General features: G+C 50.2%; 1 non-coding gene across 1 annotated transcript; it reads left to right on the plus strand.

The window, feature by feature from the left end:
• The first annotated feature begins 18,724 nt into the window (after positions 1–18,724).
• Positions 18,725–18,831, plus strand: LOC147748703 (U6 spliceosomal RNA). The gene has a single exon (XR_015300373.1). It is a non-coding gene; the product is annotated as a U6 spliceosomal RNA (small nuclear RNA).
• The last annotated feature ends 782 nt before the right edge of the window (positions 18,832–19,613 follow it).

Here is a 19,613-nt window from a genome sequence, read left to right on the forward strand (position 1 = left end):
AACAGACTTGGATCTGGAGTGAGAGGGGAAAAAAGCGCACATTAGAGGAAAATAAATACAGAAACACCATAACAAAGGAAGTAGTACACAGGAGTGAAAAACAACCTGCATGATTGAGCTAACGTAGCAAGGACTGTCTAGTGGTAGATTTAAAAGGGATGGGGTGGAATACAGACCATGCATCCTGGTTATTCGGCACCCTAACCTTCGATACAGCAGACTTCTGAACAAAACTTTAGTTCTATGGCAGGACGGAGGCTCTGATTATGCTTTCTCTATTTCTTTACTGAGAATACAGCAGCCAATCAGTACGCAGTAAAGAAGAAACTACAATACCCATGAGTACATAGACAGTATAAATAGGGTCACTGAGGTCATAACTTCCTCTTTCTTTGCTGCTGCGCAGCCAGTTAAGTGCATTATTTTTATTACTTGCCTTACCGCTGTTGTTGTGGCTTTGTTGTCCGTTTGTGCGCTTTGCTTATTTGCATATTGCCGCGTTGCTTCAGGCGTTGTTGTTATCGCCGCTTGTGCCGCTTTGACGGTGTTGGGCTTCGCGCAGTGTTTCGTTTCCTCGTTCGGCGCTTATTGCCGCTGTGTGATTGAGAGCGTGTGGCACCTCTCTTCTACGACACGTTGTGTCTGCGTCTTTCTACTTGTGGAGCGGGAGACCGGAGCTGGAGAGACACACACGTGTATCGCGCGTCCCTCCTATCGGCAGCACGCTGTTCGCGCATGCGCGACAGCGTTTGTTATTGTTTCTGTGATGAGGCGCATTCCAGCCTGCGCTCGTCTCTCACGGAAGAATTTCAGGAATTTCCCTTGAGGTGCCCTATTTAACTCTGCCGTTTGAGCTTCATTACGCCCCTTTTTCTGGTCTAAATCAAGAGGGGTTGTAAAATTTTCGCATAGGCTCTGCCTAGAGTGGGAAAAACATTGTTTGTAGTGCAAGCCCTCCCTCCACATTCAATTTAATTCTTCTTCATTTGTTGACAGGTTTGCACCTGCAGTATTTGCTTGCATTAGGGTTACCACTCCCCCAAATTTTGGCCTGGGCCATTGAAATTAGTATATATAATTTTCTTGTGGGCACTTTTGAGCAGACATTGTCACCATGTCTGAGTATTATGATGATGAGGGGTATGCTTATTACGATGAAGAGGAACCTTCTGCATCCATTGATGACTTCATGGGTCAAGCTTTATTCCAGGCGATTGCGCCTTTGAAGCGGCACTTGTCGGAGTATGCTGCGCAACAAGGTTGGTTACCTCCTTCTTCTGGGCACAGTAAGAAGTCGCCCAAAAACCCCCATCACTCCGATTTAGCAAAGTTAGCGAAGACCCTATCTTCTCCTCCTGCAGCGAAGAAGCGTCCTGCACCTGCTCGTGAGATTCCTTCTTCTGATACAGACGACGGATCAACTTCTTCCACGTCTTCCTCGGAGCCTACGAAGCCGCCACCTTCAAAGAAATCCAGAAAGGAACATTATGTGGATGCTCCTTCTACTCCCCAAGTCCTGACGTTTGACCCGTCGGACATTGTGCATCCGAATTCTTCATCGTGGTTACCCTCTCCTGAGGTGGCTGCCTACGTCCAAGACCATATTCGCACCCCCTTTGAGAAGGATGTGCGGGCGTGTTTGCGCTCTTAATGTCCGCGTCCGGACCTCGCACATAAACTTGCTGTCACTCCAGAGGTGGATCCGACCATGATCACCTACATGAAAAAATACTCGAAGGATCCTACTAAGGGTTTGGATCGGTCTTGGCGTTCTTGTCAAGATAAACTATTGGATTTGTTGGGACCTCTCACGAAGATTCTCGATATGGCTTACCAGGCTAAAGAGTCCGGTAACATGATTGACCCCGATGAATTGGTGGGGTGGTCCCAACAAGCAGTTTGCATCCTGGGGAATGCGAACTGCGCCTTGTCTTCGGAACCTCGTCGTTCCATTCTGATGAAGCTAGACCCCAGGCTAACTGACTTGGCATCTTCAGAATCAGGTTCCCAAGCTCAGGGTTTGCTTTTTGGAGCTCCTTTTCTAAAAGAGTTAACCAAGTTTGTATCCACCTTCAGTGGGTTAGATAAAGCTCAGGCCAACTTACGTAGAGCTTTTCGCCCACTTTTTGGCAGGGCCGGTCGAAGGGGTAGTTTGTCCGGCCGTGGCTCGGATCAGGCCCCACAGCAAGGCAACAAATCCCAGAAAGAAAATCAGAACTTCTCCACCAACAAGTCCAGCTTCAATCCTTCCAAAAAGGGCAGAGGAAATTGCGGCTAAGGTGGTTACAACGGTAACCAAGGAGGACAATAAGATTCCGCCTCAGGTGAGCTTGATTCTCGCTTCCAATGTGGTTGTGGGGGGAAGAGTGCAATTTTTTCTCCACAATTGGCGTTTGATCTTAAACGATGCCTGGGTGCTAGAGACGGTGCGAGGGTACAAGATTGAGTTCTACACTCGCCCTCACCAGCATCTTCGGCCACAGCCTCTTGTTTTTTCCCTGCACGATCAGGGGGTTATCTCCGCGGAGATAGCTTCCCTTCTGGCCAAGGGAGCCATTGTGCCAACTACTCCTCATCCCCGCGGCTTCGTCAGCAATGTTTTTCTCGTAGAGAAAAAAGGGGGAGGGTCTCGTTTGGTCCTCAATTTACGAGATTTCAACGGCAGAGTGGTGTACCGCCATTTCAAGATGGAGGGCATCCATCTTCTAAGGGACCTGCTCCAGGAGGGCGACTGGATGGTTCGTCTGGATCTAAAGGATGCCTATCTCTCGGTGCCAATTTATGCCCCTAATCGCCGTTATCTTAAATTTCAAAGGCTCAGGAATTGGTACGACTACAAGGTCCTTCCATTCGGCCTTTCGTCAGCTCCGTGGTGTTTCACGAAGGTGCTTCGTCCTGTGATGGAGTCTTTGAGGTCGCGTGGAGTCCGGCTGATTGTCTACCTAGACGATGTCCTCCTCTTGGCGCAGTGTCCTCCTCTTCTTCAGACTCATTTACAATGGTCCATCGATCTTTTACAGTCTTTGGGTTTCCTGGTCAACCCTCTGAAATCCGATTTTTCTCCATCTCAATCAATGGATTTCCTGGGTTTTCGGATAGACTCTGTCTCCTGCCATCTCCTTCTGCCCAGTCAGAAGATCAGGTCCATCAAGATGGCCTTGCGACTGGTTCTGGACAAACAGACTGTTTCCTTGCGCTCCGTGGCTCGCATTGTTGGCCTTCTGTCCTCGTCAATTCAAGCGATCTTTCCGGGGCCGCTGCATTATCAAGCGCTTCAGCGTCTCAAAATCAGACATCTTCAGAAGGGTCTGCGTTATTCAGATCATGTTCCCCTTTCGGAAGATGGCCCAGCGGAGATGCTGTGGTGGCTGGACCACATGGAGGCGTGGAACGTCCGGGCGCTGTTCGGGAAAACTCCCGATGTTGTGATCGAGTACGATGCCAGCCTCTGGGGTTGGGGGTCCCGGTGCGGTTCGGTGACAACGGGGGGGGGGGGTCGCTGGTCACCGGAGGAACTGTCCTTGCACATCAATTGCCTGGAACTTCTGGGGGGGTTCTTTCGCAATTCGGTGTCTGTCCCCATAACAGGCGAATTGATGCATCCTTCTCAGGATGATAATGTCTCGGCGGTTCGTTATGTGAACAAACTGGGGGGGTACCAAATCCCATCTTCTGTCAGAGATTGCAAAGGACTTTTGGCACCTGTGTCTGCAATGCAGGATCACAGTTATTGCAGAATATCTGCCGGGTTCATGCAATCAGATTGTGGATTGGAACTCTCGCCATCTACGCGATCTCAGCGATTGGAGGCTTCAAACTCGGGTCTTTCAAAGGTTGACTCACATTTGGGGGGTCCTGTCATCTGGACCTGTTTGCCTCCCGTCTCAACCCCCAGCTTCCCCAATTTTTCAGCTGGCGTCCGGATTCGGAGGCCCTGGCGACGGATGCGTTTCTCCAGCCTTGGCCTCCTCTTCTGTGCTATGCGTTTCCTCCTTTCACTATGATTCTCCGGGGTCTGGCCTGGGCGCGTCAGTTCTCATCGGAACTTGTTCTGATCACCCCTCTCTGGAGGGCCCAGGCGTGGTTTCCAGTTCTTCTGGAGATGAGCTGCTCGACTCCGCTCCTCCTTCCGCTCAAGTGGAACCTGCTTTTGGATCCTCTTCGCAATCCTCACCCTCTGGGATTGTTGGGCTAACTCCTGCTGGTGGCCTAGAGGATTTCGGGGGACGCTGGCAAGTCCCTGGATTAATCGGGAGACGCTACCCGATTTATCAATGAAGCTTGGGCCCCCAACACACGCAAGCGTTATGCGTCTAGTTGGAAGCGCTGGTGTGCTTGGTGCTCACAACGGTCGGTGGATCCCGTATCAGCAGATCTCTCTTTGATTAGCAATTTCTTGGCATCTTCTGGTCTGGCTTACTGGACTGTGAATACCTTTCGTTCTGCCATTTCGGCTGGTCATCTTCATATTGATGGCAAACCTGCGGGAGAACATCCCTTGATTTCCAAGCTGCTGAAAGGCATTAGGATGGTTAAACCTCCTTGTCCCAAGTACGTTGCTTTGTGGGACGTATCTGTTGTACTGCGTTTTCTTTCTTCTTGGCCTTCCAATGCCTTATTGACCCGTAAACAGCTTTCGGCCGCACCACTTTCAAATGTCACCAGCCGCCACTGGTCTATAGTAACATGTGACGCTAATTTCTTGGACAGAGTTGCAGCCCGGTTTTATTTCATTTTTAATGAAACCGCTTCTTACGTTAAGTGTTAACATACTCTTTTTTTACCAGACACTTTCATAGTAATGTACTGATGGAATCATTCCAATTTGTTAATTCTTTTTTCTAGTGTCTCCACATTTCTTGCGTGTGTTTTCAAGGCCCGTTTTTTTGTGTAAAACCATCATTGACACACAATAACTTCCTCTCGTGAATTTAGATCCTTGACACAGGCTGCGAACATGACAAAGAAACCTCGCCATTAAAGCATTTGCCCAATTCGATTACTTTCCTTCAATGGCTTGATGGATGTAGCCTGAGGTTACTGCACATTCACAACTAGCAAGCGAAGCATATTCTTCCTGAACTCTCCAGTCGAGTCACATCACTGTGTGAATGAGAGTGACTGGAGTATGAGACTGGGTGGGCGGGGGCACTCAAAGGGAGCGGACTGCACCGGTTGTGACACTCACCAGCAACACCGAGCTCTTCTCCTCCACGTCATCGTTGGGCAGGGAGGCAGCCGCAAGCAACTCAGCAAGCCTTATCCTGCCCAGCAGCACAGGGCCCGGGGATATGCAAACCAGGCCCAGAGCCAACGAACTGCAAATGACCCTAGATCTGCCCGCGCCGCGGGCGGCAGCACGTCCTGGGGCCTAATTCATGTGTGCAGCAGCATTCGCAAGCATTTGTACTTGCACTTCAAACAGTAACACACATGCGGCGCAGCCGCCGCGCCGCCCCAAAATATTGCCGCCTGGGGCGGACAGCCCCCCTCGCCCCCCCCCTAGCTACGCCAGTGATACCAAGGCTGTGGAGTCTTGATTCCACCTCGCATGTGTTAAATCTACCACCACTTATTATTTGTTGCTTTATTTCACTCTTGCCATTTGTTTTTTTCATCCTTCCAGTCTTCCTTTGTCACATTTTTTCCATTTTCTATATGGTATTTGTCCCAACCAAGCAAGCATCACAGACACTAGGGATACAACCTGTCTAGGGATGTGATATTAAATAGTATTCTTGTGGGAATTTAAAAAGACGGCTTCTGATATTTTACTGCTTCTCAGCACCGTGTGACCTAATAAAGCATACATTTCTCTGTTTCATGTCCAAATCCAATACTTATTGTTTAAAAGAGCACATATTGCGCGTCACAAACGTCAATCATCTTAACTCGTGGAAACAATACCTTCTTGCAAATCGCACCTTTGTCTTTACCGCATTCTGATATCCTTCCCAGGCAAGTGTTACTGGTTGTGCGCTAAGGTGCTGCTTGTGAAAGTGAGTGCTGTAGCAGATGCTCTTTTCATGGTATTGAAATATCCTGAACTGGGAAACATGAAGAGATGATCATAAAGTGGAAAGATGATGGAGGATATCCCAATCAGCAACTGATAAAAAAAGCTGCACAAACCGAATGAGAAAATGCCATAGAGAAATCTAGAAGATAAAGACCTGAATAACCCAAAAGTGTCAGGCAATAAATGAAACTATGGGACTTTTAAAAAGTTCTCCAAAAGTAACTGAACTGGAGGTATCAAAAGAGGTTCCTGTGACCTTAGACCAACACTGCAAGTACCTGCTGTCATTCATCGAAAATAAGATTCTGAAGATATGAACTGAAAACTCTGAAATGCCAGGCATCCCACAAATCAACCCGATTGACCTGCCTACCAACTAAATGTCATCTTCAGCTTTTCCACTGAGAGCCTATGGCTAATGCTCCAAACTGCTGGTAAGGCAAAAGCCTCAAATATCTCTCTTGAAGCTTGCCCGACTGCCCCTACAAGGGAAAATGTGCCCTTATTGCGTCAGGTGATAGGGAGAGGTGTCAATGCCTTGTTTTTCCAAGAAATTCCGCGGAATGCCATAGAGCATGCATTTATCAGCCCCTTTATTAAAGAAGCTTTGACCTACCCACAATAACTAGCCAACTTCAGCGCTATCTTAAATCCATTTCTTGCCTTGAATGTAATAAGTTGCAGTGTGCAACTTTAGGAAAGTTGCCAGTTTGTTGCCTCTAGTCCACTGTGCCCATACTGGTTGCATAAAGGGTCCTGTCACCAAGACAGCTTTCTGCACTCCTACGGAGACGTGCTAACAACTCCAAGAAAAGGATCTAATAGCAAACTGCTATGGCAGGAGGGGACACCCCCCTCCTGCATGAAGCCACATAGGTGTTAACCCAAAAGGCAAGCTTCAAAGGAAAATCCACCTTTGAAGAGCAAATGGGTAACACTTGGGAGAGGGGCTGCTCCATTGTTCAGGCAAACAGGCTGGTAACAGGGACAGGAGAGGGGAAACAAGTTGTCAAATTGGTTTTCCAGCGGAGCGTGTAGCCCCATTGGTAGCCCTACATCTGGGTTAGACTAGGGCGCTCCACATGCTAGGAGAAGGGTCCTGCCATATTGGATGTGGGCAGAATGGTCCATCCTGGGATGCCCAGATGCCACACTTTGCAGGAAGTGATCATAGGGTGAGAAGGAATCTGTAGCCCAATGTCTACCAATCACATCCTGCGCGGAGGGTATTTTCTGAACATAAGTAGGGCACCCCTGGCACCCCAAACTCCGATCTCAACTGGGCTGGAAGAAGGAAAAGGAAAACTGCCCTGCTGCACTTTTGAACCAGCAAAGAAAGCTGCACTGGCATGGACTGAACCTAGTGGCTAACAAAGGAGAGGGACTGCACCTGCTGTGTCCTGCTCAAGGAGAAGTTGTCGCCAGAGCCCAACCAAAGCCAAATGACTTCAAGCGTCCGTGAGCTGGCCTCCTCGTCACAGCACAGGGACACAACAGCTGAGAAGTCACTGGGGTAAGTTGGTAGCCAAAAATCCTCAACATGCGGCCAACCACCACCGTGCAGCTCCAGGGACCAGGACTGGACGCACAAAGTTGCATCCTAATTCGCTGAATGCAGGAGTGTCATCAAAGTGCAACTGGGAGTCCCAGAGCACAATTTATCTACCCAGGAAAAACTGGCTTGTGACTGCGATATTGAGCGACTGGACTTTCTGCCAACACCAGGAAGACTTTGTGGGACGTCAACCTTGTGACGAGGACCACCTCACCCCCTTCATGTACTGAGGAGTAGTCGCAGCCAGACCCCAGTCGACCACATTGCATCCACAGCATCTTTTGAGCATCATCAGCATCCTTCCTCCCTTACATCAAGACAACTTATATAGGAAAGCTCTGCAAAGTATAAAAGTGTCTGGAATTGAATGGAATTGCTCTCCTTGCGGAGGCTACTGATTTACAGGGCCTTGCTGGTCCACCTAACTGGCTTCCTACTGGAGTTGGTTGTCTAAAGTGACCGCATTACAACCAGCCCAGACGTTTTTGTGAAAAACTGTCGAATTTGTCAATGCTTGCTTAGGTTGAGTGAAATAACTTGATTTACCAAACCTTGTAGATTCTAGATCTCTGGATCTATTTTGTTGTGTTGTCTAAAAGTAATAAAAACATAGTCTAGTTTTATACATTGATGTCAGATTTCTTTGGTGTCTTGTTGATTTCTTCTTCAATTGTTTTGGTGCTGTTTAAATGCTTTACACTTGTTCCTTTGTGTAAGCCTTGCTGCACAGAGCCACAGCTACCCAGGGTGGGGCTTAAGGTTTGACAAATGGAACCTAGGAGTCCTAAGAGAGGTGTTTAAGTATATTATACAGTGAGGTCGCACAACCACACCATAGAATACACCCAATGTCCTCAACTACTAGTTCAGTCAGCTTCTTTAGATAGCCCGAGATTTTTGTTATATGTAGGGTACCAGAAACATAATGGTTGCCAATCTCTACAGAGCTGGGCACTAAAAAAACAAGCATTTGCAATGCAGTAGGTCTCGCATAGGAAAGTTTTAGCTATTGGTATGGTAAATGACAAATATTTTATTTATGTTTTGCTTTTGAAAATAGCGAAATTAATAGCTTTGTCATTTACAATGCCAATAGTTATAACTTTTGGAAATGTGACACCTATAGCATTTGTAATGCAATATGTGTTGTATTTACGTGACTTACATGTATTGATATTACAAATAACAATGGCTTTTAATTTTTTTAAATAATTAATACTTAAATAAAAGTTATTGTAATTTCTAATGGCAATAGCTTAACGTTTTGTAAATAACTTTTGTGAAGATTATGTTCAGTATATTTTATTGTGACGAAAATCCAAGAACAGAAGTGAAATATTAGCATCTTTTGGTTACATTTGTAATAAAGCATGTAACATTGAGAGAACATATTTGAACCAGTTGTTGTTGAATGGATGCACATATTGATGCTGTGGTGGCGCTAAGTGATGTGATGGCGAATGAGTGATGCTGTGGCGTTCAGTGAATCTGTGGTAGCGCATAGTGATGTTGTGTTGCCCCTGAGTGATGTTGTGGTGCCCCTGAGTGATGCTGTGGTGGTGCTGAGTGATGCTGTATGCTAAGCTATGTTTTGCTATCCTATGTTTGTTTTGTTATGCTATGCTATGGTTTGCTATACTATGCTATGCTTTCTTATGCTATGCTATGTTTTGTTGTGTTTGGTATGCTATGTTTTGCTATGCTTTTATATGTTTTGTTTTGCTATGCTTTTATATGTTTTGTTTTGCTATGCTTTTATATGTTTTGCTGTGTTTTGCTATGTTTTGTTATGCAATGTGTTGTATTTTGTTATGCTATGTTGTGTTTTGTTGTGCTATGTTTGGTTATGTTATGCTATGTTTTGTTTTGCTATCCTATGCTATGCTTTGTTTTGCTATGCTATGTTTAGATTTGCTATCCTATGCTTTGTTTAGTTATGCTTTGTTGTGTTTTGTTATGTTATGCTATGTTATGCTGTGTTTTGCTATGCTATGCTTTTTATGCTATGCTTTGTTATGCTATGTTTTGTTGTGTTTTATTATGCTTTGTTTTGCTATTCTATGTTTTGTTATGCTATGTTATGCTATGTTTTGTTATGCTATGCTAAGCTTTGTTTTGTTAGGCTATGCTATGTTGTGTTTTGTTAATCTATGCTATGTTTTGTTGTGTTTTGTTATGCTATGCTATGCGATGTTATGTTTTGTTATGTATGCTATGTTTTGTTATGCTATGCGATGCTATGTTTGCTATGTTTTGTTGTGTTTTGTTATGCTATGCTATGCGATGTTATATTATGCTATGTTTTGTTATGTATGCTATGTTTTGTTATGCTATGCGATGCTATGTTTTGTTATGTATGCTATGTTTTGTTGTGTTTTGTTATGCTATGCGATGTTATGTTATGCTATGTTTTGTTATGTATGCTATGTTTTGTTATGCTATGCGATGCTATGTTTTGTTATGTATGCTATGTTTTGTTGTGTTTTGTTATGCTATGCGATGTTATGTTATGCTATGTTTTGTTATGTTATGTTATGCTATGTTTTGTTATGTTATGCTGTTTTGTTATGTTTTGTTCTGCGGTGTTTTGTTATGCTATGTTTTGTTACACTATGCTGTGTTTTGCCATGCTTTATGTTATGCTATGCTATGTTTTGTTATGTTTTGTTATGCTATGCTATGTTTTGTTGTGTTTTGTTATGCTATGCTTTGTTGTGTTTTGCTATGCTATGTATTGCTATCCTATGCTTTGTTTTGTTATGCTATGATTTGTTTTGCTATCCTATGATTTTTTATTGTAATGCTATGCCCTGCTGTGTTTTTTTTATGCTATGTTTTGTTATGCTATGCTATGCTATGCTGGTGAGGGTGTGTGAGTGAGGGGGTGTGAGGGGGTGTGAGGGTGGGTGAGGGTGGGTGAGGGGGTGTGAGGGTGAGGGGGTGAGAGTGAGGGAGTGAGGGTAAGGGAGTGAGGGTGAGGGTGTGTGTGGGTGAGGGTGTGTGAGGGAGAGTGGTCTCCCCGACGCCTCCCACTTCTCGCATGTGAGGTCTTGTTTTGATCTCATATAAACCTTTTTACAGATGTTGTACGAATCACAAACATAGCATTTCTCTGCGAAATGTCCGCTATAGATGCACACATCACTCACATTTAAAAACAAGAAAGGCAAAAGGAAGACAAAATGCGCGGGTAACAAACGAATGTACCTTAATTTACCGGAGTCACACAATGTATCCAGAATAATCTGTGGAAAAAGTGTGTGGTGAGATACGAATTAGGGGAATGTGCTTGAAACCCATGGAAAGTTCAGCACCAGCAGGAGTGTGTCAAAGCACAATTAAATACCTGTGCTACTGAAAGTGGGCCTGTTGGCTCCTCTGACTCTTCATGTCTGTAATTTGAAACGAAGGGAAGAAATTTAGTGCGTTTAAAAATGAAACCTAAATGTCAATGTTAAACAAACACAGCACGGGCAGGGCCGGGGCACGGGTGCACTCACCTATTCTCTGCGAGAATCTCTCCGTTCTGGAAGAGCGAACCGGAGGCCTCAGAGATGGCTGCTTATATGGAGCCGTAAATTACACGTGTCACCAGCGAACGTGCAGTGCAGCAGCTCGAGAAGTGGCGACCTGCAGATAAGGTCAGGGAGAAAAAGACTTTTAACCTGACTAAGAATGTCTTACAATAAGTTAAAATATCGTCTGAAAGAAATGTCCAAGTGATAAATGGTGAAACCAAGCACAGTAAGGATGTTGAAAACGCAGTGTGCATAGGCAGAAACATTGCAGGCTGTAATGCCAAGAGCTGGCCTTTGAGGAGGATTGCAATAACCAGACACTCTGTTATGGTGGCAATTGTGCGGGAGGAGGCAGGGGCCCCTATTAGCACACAGAGCATCCCTACTGTAGTGGTTGCAGAGGAGAACAAGCGTCCGTAAAACAGCGGCAGACTCTCTACAGTGGAGGAGACGGTTTAACAACCTTGCAGGAGAAGGTAGAGATGATTGGCTGAGCAGACCCAATGGGATGCTTGCTTTTGACACATAACACAGATCCCTGCGGTGGATGCACCATCCACTGGATCCCCTTTAGTTAGCCAGATGACCCAGGGAAGATTCTACCAGTCCCTCCTTCAGGTTTGTAACTGCTCCTGCATAACAATCAAAAGGATACTTGCCACGAAGATGCACCGCCCTGAATGGTCCACAGATAGTAAGTACCTCATTGCCCTGGAGGCTAGTGTGTGCTCCAGAAACACTATAATAATAATTACATTAATGATGGGGCATGCGAGAACACATGGTATTTAGGCAACAAGGTCGCCCCTGGCCCATGTCAGCCTGTAAGCGCTATATAAATCTAATTAGAGATGAGCTTGTAAGCGCTATATAGATCCAATTACAGGGGAGCTTTTAAGCGCTATATAAATCGAAATATAGATCAGCTTGTAGGCGCTATAAAAAAAATCCAATTGTAGAGGTTTGTTAAAGTCTAAAATTCTTGACTGAGTACGTGTGAGAACTGCTTCCTTGCACAACTCACTGCTCTAGAGGCACTGCACTGAGTCCCAGAAATGTTATGAAAACACAAATAAATATTGTATTAAGGGTTTGGGGACAGCTATTTGAGAAATCAATATTAATTCACCTGCTTTGCCTGAAGAAGCTTCAAGTCAGTTCACACGTCTATGCAAAGGCTCAGATTACACGAATATGTCCTGAAAACAGCATGTGAGAAATGGCATTTGAACTTGAAATCATTAGCCAAGGAAAGTGAAATCTCTCCTCTGTCTCCCCGTGCTAAGGTGTCTGAGGAGGCAGAGGGTGGCTGAGTGACAGGCAAAGACGGGCACGTGGGAGGGCGGGGGCTGCCCGCGCATGCGCAACATGCGCCATTCATAACTTTCGTTATGAGGAGCGAGCCCGGAACCAAAGCAAAGTAAGGGAGCCGAAGTCCCGGGTCCCAGGAGGGGGCCCGGGTGAAGAGCAGCGGATAGCATGGCGGGGCTCCCATGCCTAAGGGGAGAGCCCCGCATCGTGCTGTCAAAGGAGCTGGAGTACAGAGATGAGGTATGGGGGGTGCGCGTGTGTGTGTATGCAGTGTGTGTGCGTGCGTGCGTGTGCCTGCCTGCCTGCGTGTGTGTGTGTGTATGTATGTGTGCGAGTGTGGCTGTGTGTATGTGTGCGCGCGACAGAGAGGCATGGCAGCATGGCTGACTTCCTGGGAATCTGAGATAGGATATGTGCACGGCGCCGGCCTGGGCGTGCGCGCCCACGAGGTGCAATCGACGCGCGTGCCCGAACCCTGTCTCAGATTCCCAGGAGACTGACAACAATAGTTGTCGAGCTAGACGCATGCTCCGCATGCGTACTCTAGCTCGACCTAAACATCTTAGTGCCTCCATTGTAAAAAATGTTATGGCAAATTAAAGAAACTACCTTTATAATCATACTCTGCAAATAGCGCAGTAACCCAAAAAATCTGTTGGTCACAAGTTTCCAATTTTATTATATTTAATTAAGCAATTAACTGAAAACAACCTGAAATACATATATCATAGTCATATTAACCAATTAATATACAATTATAATTACTCACTTAGAAGGGAAAGCTCAGTTGGTTGGAAAGTGGCAGGCTGGGTTCATCTTACCTTCCCACTACAGGGTTCTGCACCAGCCTATATATTGAACTCGACACTTGCAGGGAGCAGCTCTGGCTCCAGTGCACTGTAGTCAATCGGGCAACTGTGCTACTCAGAATGGTCTGGATATTTTAAGTGATCTGTCCAGTGTAAACTATGCTTGTGTTTTGCATTGTTTCCGTTAGTGTTGCTAGATTGCACTATGTAGGCATGATCCCATGTGTTTAATCAAAGACTTTGTATGATTTCTAGGCTTGAGGTGTTTCATAGGTGTATGTGGTATACATGAGTTGGCTAACAGATTAAATGTGTGCTGCAGTGTTTTGAGTGTGGAAGTACTTCACTCGTAGTCTGCTAGGTAGTCCATTATTAAGAGAGGGGTGAAATTTGAACTGCATTAACACCTAGCTCTTAGTGGGATTTTTTTTAATACAGCGAACATGCAACTAAACTTGTCAGTTGAATAAAGTTATTGAAGTGAACCTTACAGTGTGTGGCAGGGAGTGTTAACATTTGATGACAAGTGATGTTGGATTTTATACTGGTTGTGAAGTCATATGGTTGTGAACGGGGGGGGCTGCTATGAGGTGTCATAGATCAGACTCGGGTGTGAAGCTCCTAGTCTAGAGTTGTAACATGAGTCTGGGGAGCCGTGTGTGGTTAGACTGCAGGCCCCCCTACTCCTGAAGTTTGACTACGTAAATGAACACCAGACTTGTGATCCAATCAGACTAGAGGCTTCACAAATCAGTAGTTCCTCGGAGGTCTAATCATTTTCTTTCAATTGAAACTGTTGTATTTATGCTGCCAAAAAAGCGGGCTTGTGAGATGCAGGAACTGAAAGATTGGTGTTCTGCAGATCTGGGAAGTTTAGTTGGGGGGGGGGGGGGGTATGGGAATAAAATAGTTTAGGCCACAAAGCGCTGCTAGGTCATCACTGGCCACTGTAGTTTTTTGTCGAAGCCTTTCACTAACATTCCAAGTAACACACTTTCGTGGTTCATGGCCCACAATGGAGAGGCGTTATTTTACTAGAGTGCAGTATTAGTGGAACTTTATTCTAGTGGCACATTTTCCTTGTGAGGTAAGTGTTTGCCACGATAGGCCTTCACTGTGCTTTTTAGATCACAGCCTATCAAATAGCACAGCGGTCTGATTTGCTGAAGACATTTTTTGTCATTCAGAAAGTTGACCTAGGCATGCCTAGGAATGCATTCCACCTGGTACTTACCATTGGCGCTGTGGTTTGTAACTCACATTACCTCCTCGTTAGTCTTCCTCGCCCCCTGAGTTACATAGTGAGCTTAAGCTCCACAACAGAACCCTCCAAAGCAAAAAGAAACCACCTCCCACCCCCTCCCAACATGGCCGACCAGTCCCACCTGACCTCTATAAGAGGCGGGCCGGCCCAACCAATCAGCCTGTTTTTTTTGTTCTGCACGATTCTCTCCAGAGCACGGTACAGGTAAGATGGGCGGCGTGAGCTGGCCCTGGGGTTTTAAGGTGGTGGACCTGCTCTAGCGGTCTCTGGTGCCTTATGCCTAGAAATCCCCCCCCCTCTTCCTGCCCCCGGTCCTGTGGGGCCGGTTAGGTGCTGCTATAGCGTGCCAGTGGTTTATAGGGGGGGGGGGGGCGGCAGGGGATAGGGGGTGTTTGGGCATCCCCGTGTATCCCCAGGTCGTTACCGAGGGGCCCGGGCCACTGTGTGGGCTTTTGGGGTCCAGCGCTCCATTTGGCGTTTATGCACCTAGGTGTGCTTACATGGATATGTGAATTGCTGGTTACGCCCGTCGGGTAGCTGGGCTGCCCGATGGGGGTCGTGTTTTCATGGAAATGCCAGGGCTGTGTGTATTGGCTCTGCGTGTGGCATCTCACTTACAGTGTAACAGCTTTCGGGTTGTAGTTCTGCCTGTCATGATTTCATGCACCTCAGTTTGTAACGGGTGCTCGTGCTTCACATTATGCCATTGCCTGGAACAGCGTTGGCTTGTTCTCAGGGCTGCTAGCGCTTCTGCACGACGTTAAGCTGGGTTGCAGGTAACGTCTTTTTCGCTGCTTGTCCCTGTCTCAGTTATATGGCACAGCAGAAGACCACTGCGTGGACCTTGTGGGTTGCGCGCGGTGCCTGGCCGGGTGTTTGTCACTTACTCGGCGGGGGCAGGCGCGGTCCTCCCTCGTTTGTCCACGGGTCCTCGGGGGCTCAACTGGCCGGGTCCGGGTGCTCCCATCGGACCGGCCTGGGTCTCAGTACAACGCGGCGCCAGCGTCCGCGAGTTTTTTTCTCTCTGCTCTCTCCTCCCCAACGGCCCGCGGCTGCTTGCCGCGCTGGGGTTGGCTCCGGCGGGCTCCCGCCTCTTGTGGGCGGGGTTGGAAGATGGGGCCGGCGGTTGCCTTGGCGACCGGGCACGCCGGGGTTCCCCTGCGGGCGCTGCGAAGCGTTCTGCCTTCGGCAGGCAGCGGACAACGCGTCGGGCTCGACTGTGAGTCCGGTGTTCGATCCTCGACTTGGAGGACCACGGAGCCGTGGCTCGAAGGTGAGGCTTGTGCCTTTGGTGGGGACAGCCCTCACAGGCCAGGGTTCGGATCCTGCCTGTGCTGTAGGAGTATCCCAAGGTGGGATATTTTCAAGGGGGCTTGTCCATTTTACACACTTAGCGTGAGGCTGGTCAGGTTTAATTAATTTGACCTACTTAATGTAGACATGTGTGGTGTGATACGTTTCTTGTCCTCGCCTCGTGCAGTCGCTGACAGCTGACTTACAGGCTGGGGTTTGTTTGAGGCGGCGTTTTACCCCGAGTACTGGGTGCACTTCGCCGCCTCGGCGGGTATTTCTAGGCGGTGTGGACTCGCCCTGACCCGTCGGGTGGGCGAGTTTCTGGAGCGCCGGCCTAGTGTGCGGGGTGCTCGTCTGTGCTGCAATGCCTCTCCTCAGGTGGTGGGGGTTCAACCTCCTCTTCTATCACCTTCTGCGGGGTCTCCTGGTGTGGCCGCGCTGTCCCATCGAGGTCCTTGCGCGGCGGGTGGCCCTGCCCCCTCCTCGCCTCGTCGCCCTCTCGGTGGCCCCGGGGGGGGTGTATGGCCCTGGTGGAGTATTGTGGCCCAATGGTTGGAGCAGCAGTCTCTAATACTGTGGTCTAGCCCGGGACCGGGGTTCGATTCCCCGCCGCGAGGGGGCTTGGGCTCAAAAGGTCCTGTTCATGTTATTTGGCTACTTTCTCTCCATGGGATGCTTGGCCTCCTCCTTAGGGGTGTCCGGGAGTGGTCGCCTCGGGGGGAATGCCGGGAGGGGTTCCGCGGAGGCATTTGGACATACGCCTTGCGACCCTTTCGGACGTGTGGTGCGCTATTCTGGCTGGGAGGTCGCGCACATGCGGGGCCCATTCCGGCGTCCTTGTCGGCCTGTCCTCTTTGAAGGGCGTCCCGCCCTGGCAGGGGTGGGGCCCTTCGGCCATTCCTCCCGGATACGGGATGTCGGTCGCCACAAGGTACTTTCTTGGGGGCTTCCGGGCCCCGGTTTCGGCGTTTCCCGGTCTGGGACTGGGGGGGCCGCTCCCGTGTTGGTCATCCCGAGATCCTGGCTTCGGCCGTCCCGCTCCAGGGGGTTCCCTGGGGGGGGGGGGGGGGGGGGGGGCTGTCGCCTCCATTTCGTCCCATCTTGGGCCGTGGCTGGCACGGTTCTTGGGCTCTTCGGGCTGGCTGGCCTTGCGGAGTCTCCGCGGAGTCCCTCCTTATCGATAGGTTGGGGTGCCTGCCCCTTCCGTGGTCGGCCCTATTGGGCTTGCCGGGAGCCTGTGGCCATACCACCCAAATAACACCTGATCTCGTCCGTACTCGGAAGTTATGCTGGGTCAGGCCGGGTTGGTGACTGGAGGGGAGTCCGCCTGGGATTACCAGGTGCTGTTGGCTGCGGCCTACGATTGGATCCCGCCCTCGGTTGCGGAGGCTTCCGTTGGGTTTGCCTTCTGGCCCGTGGGGTCTAGGGCTATTCCGCCCTGCCTGCGCCTGATCTCGTCTGATTTCAGTATTTCGGCAGTATCGGGCCCGGTTGGTACCGGGTGGGGAGTCTGCCTGAGGTTCCCAGGGGCTGCCGGCTAGGGGTACTGGCACCTGGCCCGCCTGGTGGTTCTTCTTCACCGGGCGGGGGTCGGGGTGTTCCCCGTCTGGAGGTGTGTTAGATTTTGGCCTCGTCTGGTTCGGCGGTGTCTCCCCTCCGTCGGCTCCCTGCTCTAGGGGCGGGGGTCCCTTCGGTGCCCGTCTCGGGCTTGTCCTCCTTCGGTGGGCCCCGTCCTCCCCTCTGGTTCGTTCAGGGGGGGGCGCCCTTGGGCGCCGGGTCGATTGGGTCTCCGGCAGTCGCGCAACACGGAAGTTGCGGGCGGTCCTCCTGGCTTACAGGGTGTCCTGCCGTCGTTTGCGCCTGTGCTTCAATGCCCCCAGGTCTTGTCAGTCGACCTGGTGGTGTGGTGCTGTGTCAGCCTTCGGGGGGGGTGCTGTTTTCGCTCCCTTTGGTTTCCTTGCTCGGGGATTGTTTTCTTGAGCGGAGTAGCCGGTCCTGGCCCTTCGGGCTGTCCTGTCCGCAGGGTCCGACTAGGGGGAGGCGGATCGACTGAGTCGGATCTTCCTTCGTTGCCTGGTATCACCCGGACCCCGGTGGGGCTACAGCGCCTGGGGCCTCATCTCGGTCTGCCTCCGGTGACTCGGTTCACGGTGGGGGTCTCGGCCCTCCTGCCCGGATTCTGGTTTCTCCGCCTGGGTCCTGGGGGTGCCCGGTCTTTTGCGAGGCCGTTCGGCTGATGTGCGCGTTTCCCCCGTGCCCTCTGTTATCGCGGGTCCTCGGCTGGATTCGCTTGGGCAGGGCCGGGATGCTCCGGGGTGCTCGCCTCGGCGGCACGTGGTCTCTTTTTGGATCATTGCAAACTAGGGAGCTTTAGCTCACGGGTGAGTCTTGTGCCATTGGTGCAGACGGCCCTCACTGACCTGGGTTCGATTCCGGCCTGGGCGGGGGAGGTATCCCTAGGTGGCAGTTTTTGCCTGGCACCCGCGTGTGGTTGACACGCTTGTCGTGGTGCATTCCGGTTTTTGGATCCCGGCGGGGTCGCCCGCCCCGGGTACCCTCTCCTTGGGCGAGCTGGCGGTCCGAGCCTCCTGGCCGATCCTGGTTCTTCCCGTACCATGGTTGGGTCCCCCGCTCTCGGCATCTGTGTTGAGCCGGCTCTTGTCGGCTGGCCCGCCTCCTTCTGCAGGCCTGTTCCTGTGCCCGGCGCTGGGCGCCCTTCTCGCGTTGGCGCGGTCGGCTTGGTGCTGTCCCCGCCTCCGTGGTCCCCTTGCGGGTATTGGTTTTCCGGTCTGAGGGGTGTTCCTGGAACGTGGCCCCTGCTTGCCGGTGGGCCCGGTGGGCGGCCTTGCGGGCCTTCCACAGTCCGGGTTCGAGGGCCTGGTTTCCTTGGTGGCTCGCTTGGCTCCGATGTTGTTTATCCTTCGCCCACGGGCGCTCTGCCGGTCTCCCCCTTGGGTGCTCGCTTCGGCTGCACATATACTAATTTTGGATCGTTCCTGAGGACATTTGCGGGGCCCCTGCGCAAGGGTGGCTCGCAAATTCGTGAGGCGTTCCTCAGGAGTTTTCTCTCTCGTTCTACGAGCTCTTCGGGGTCCGCCCTTTTGGGCCCCGGCCCTCGGTGGCTTTGCGGTGCCTCGCCTTTCCGGTGGTTTTCCCTGGTGGCGATGGTGTCTGCGGGGCGGATGGGCGTGCGGGGGTCGTTCCTCCGCTCCCCGCCCTTCTTGCGGGTTTTGCCGGACGGGGTTGTTCCTCCGGCATGTCCCCCGTGTCCTTCCCGGGGTTCCTGACCATGGGGCCTCGGACTCAGGTGGTATCTCTACCGCTTTTCCCGGCCAACGAGGTTCCTCCCTTGTCCGTGCTGGTTGTTCGGCGTGCTGTTTTGGCTTCTCTTGGCCGCACGTCTTTCCTTTCCCGGTGGGATGACCTGTGTTATGCCTTTTGGCCCGGTTCGTTCGGGCCGCTAGCCCTCGTTCCTCCTTGGTTCGCGGGCTTACACAGACTGGCATCCTTCCCTACGCTTCGCTGGGTTCGGTGGATCCGGCGGGGGCCCAGGGTCGGTCCGCGAGGTGTGGCTCTGTTCCCGGGGCCCCCTTAGTGGGTGTCTCCTCTGTGGAGTTTTATCTGTCTTCGGCGTGGTCATCACCCGCCGGGTACGTGGGTCTCTAGCAGTCCCGGGGGGAACGTCGCTGGGGCCGTTCTGAGTGCTGGAGCTGCGACTCCTGGTTGGACTCCTTTTTCCTGGAGGTCTTAAATTCGGGTTCCCTGTGGTCCCTGTTTTCTTTTCAGTTGTTTTACATCAACCTTGGGTTGGTTTCTCTGCATCACCGTGTGGTGTTGTGGTTAT

This window comes from Lissotriton vulgaris, chromosome 1_1, assembly GCF_964263255.1.
Source record: "Lissotriton vulgaris chromosome 1_1, aLisVul1.2, whole genome shotgun sequence".
Taxonomy (NCBI): domain Eukaryota; kingdom Metazoa; phylum Chordata; class Amphibia; order Caudata; family Salamandridae; genus Lissotriton; species Lissotriton vulgaris.